The sequence below is a fragment of the Danio rerio genome, chromosome 24 (assembly GCF_049306965.1).
Source record: "Danio rerio strain Tuebingen ecotype United States chromosome 24, GRCz12tu, whole genome shotgun sequence".
Taxonomy (NCBI): domain Eukaryota; kingdom Metazoa; phylum Chordata; class Actinopteri; order Cypriniformes; family Danionidae; genus Danio; species Danio rerio.
Window position 1 is genome coordinate 6,322,501 of NC_133199.1, and position 2,598 is coordinate 6,325,098.

Here is a 2,598-nt window from a genome sequence, read left to right on the forward strand (position 1 = left end):
GACCATTGAAAAAATATTGCTTATAGGAGATAATTAGTGACCTTAAAATTAATTTAAAAAATATTTATTTAAAACTGCTTTTATTACTGCCAAAATAAAACAAATAAGACTTTATCCAGAAGAAAAATATATTATCAGACATACTGTGAACATTCATTTACTCTGTTAAACATCATAGATAATAACACAGAGAAAACCGCAGTTTAGCGCCCCCTGTACTGTTCGAAACGGCTAACGTCATTGCACATTTTAGCCAGTTCGAACACAGACCATTATCACCCTAGGTACACTAGAGGGCGCCTCTTCATCTACGTATCTACAGGTAAATGACATCAATTTATTTCTTATAGGTGGGAAATAAAAAATTAATATTATGTGTACCGACATGATTGACATTTGTTTGTTGTTTTGGTACATAGATAGATAGATAGATAGATAGATAGATAGATAGATAGATAGATAGATAGATAGATAGATAGATAGATAGATAGATAGATAGATAGATAGATAGATAGATTTACAGATAGATATAGACAGACAGACAGACAGACAGACAGACAGACAGACAGACAGACAGATAGATAGATAGATAGATAGATATATAGATAGATAGATAGATAGATAGACCCTGCACCAACACATATACCTGTGGTTATTTTTTTTTTTAAATAAGATCGAATGACTTAATTAGTATGCAGAACAGGAATATGGCCCTCCAAAAATGAGATCTCTATACATCTTTAGCATGAAACAATACAACTACATTTATGTGGGTAATAACTCACAGCAAGTAACTGCACATCAATAGATAGCTTACTTGTGAGCCAGGAGAGGTATTGAAAAGTTGAAATGTGTATGCATCAAATAAGGTCTTGTTTGAAAGGCTGTGCATATGCAAGTATACGCCTAAAACTATAAGCTTAAAACTGATAATTATAGCTCCCCTCTGTGGCACAAAGTGTTTCTGTGGAGGCATGTTTGAACTGCTGTTAATACTGACAGTTGTGAAGGTCAAGTGCTCTGCTGTTGTGTAATGCGGTAGAGATCCAGGCTCTGTTTAAGTGTTTCATGGTCATGGGAGGCTTGCTGTAGGCTCTATAAAACACCAGCTCTTCTTGTGCTCTGAAGTATTTACTGAAGATGCCACTTTGTTTTATGTGGCGTTACTCAACTTTTTATATAACATTTGCTAGGGAATTACACTACCTGACAAAAGTCTTGTCGCCTATCCAAGTTTTAGGAACAACTAATAATATCTTGACTTCTAGTTGATCGATTGGTATCAGAAGTGGCTTATATGAAAGGCAAAGTCCTCTAGATTACGCTTATCATACCAAAATAAAACATGATCATGTCTTGATTTTTAATTATTTAATTAGGACAGAAAGGTCTGACTTTGCTTAGACAAAAGTCTTGTCACTTGACAGAAATAATGTGTAGTATATGAAGTCATGCTGCTGTTTAAAAATAATTAATTTTGTGTATGACTTCTATGAGCTTGGACGACTGCATGCATACATTTCTGCAATGACTCAAATCACTGATTAATAAAGTCATCTGGAATGGCAAAAGCATCTTTGCAGAACTTTCAATGTTCATCAAAATTCTTTGGATTCATCTTCAATGCCTCCTTCTTAGCCCAGACATGCTCAATAATGTTCATGTCTGGTGACGGGGCTGGCCAATCCTGGAGCACCTTCACCTTCTTTGCTTTCAGGAACTTTGATGTGGAGGCTGAAGTATGATACTGCATTCAGATAATTCTTATTATTATGAATATTTATTATTGTCAGCCACTTTAAACATAATAAATAGTTTGAACAATAACACACATAGAGGTAAAAGAAAGATAAATAAAAGGTCTACGTTTAAATTAAAATGTGATTTTAAAAGTTAATTAAAGATGTCTCTGTTCTTAAATAGTTTGAAGAAAACTGCAGTACTTAACTGTAAAGCATAATCATAAAGTAGCCTATTCAGCAAAACCTGCAAATGTTTCTTGGACCTCATAAATATAGGCAATACCGTATGTCATAATATTCATATCTCTGTTTGATAAATTTTGAAATACATGTTGCATGTATATACGACTTATTTGTATATCTTTGAAATCTTTGTGTTTCAAATATATGAATTGGATTTACATATTTAAATTAGAAACTAGATCCGCCAACTGCTCATTAGAGTAGGTTTTGTGTATCAGAGAAGCAAGTGATTAAACTATACCTTGTCAACCTTCGGATATAAAAATTCGAGATACGCCCCCAACAACCGTCACAAGTATGGGGAGGAAAATAACCTCAAATAATAGAATACATAAACATTAGAAAAATTAAAATTAAATAAAAGTTTAGCCTATTAAAATCAATTTCCTGATTACATCGTTGTTATCGTATGTGTCAAAGTGTGTTAATTGTTTTACTTGAATTATTCAGTGATTCCTCCGCGTACCACTAGAGGGAAGCCAGCATACCACTTGTGGTACATGTACCACAGTTTGAGAACCATTGTGCTAGACACTTTCTAGGATGAATGCTTATGGTGGTCTTTCTTTTAGAAGTGATGAGGTTTACTATGGTTAATAACAACGAGACAGAC

General features: G+C 33.8%; 1 protein-coding gene across 1 annotated transcript in view; it reads right to left on the minus strand.

Moving 5' to 3' along the window:
* The window catches only part of gpr158a (G protein-coupled receptor 158a), a 741,191-nt gene that overhangs the window by 366,933 nt on the left and 371,660 nt on the right, over positions 1-2,598 (minus strand). The window lies entirely within an intron of this gene.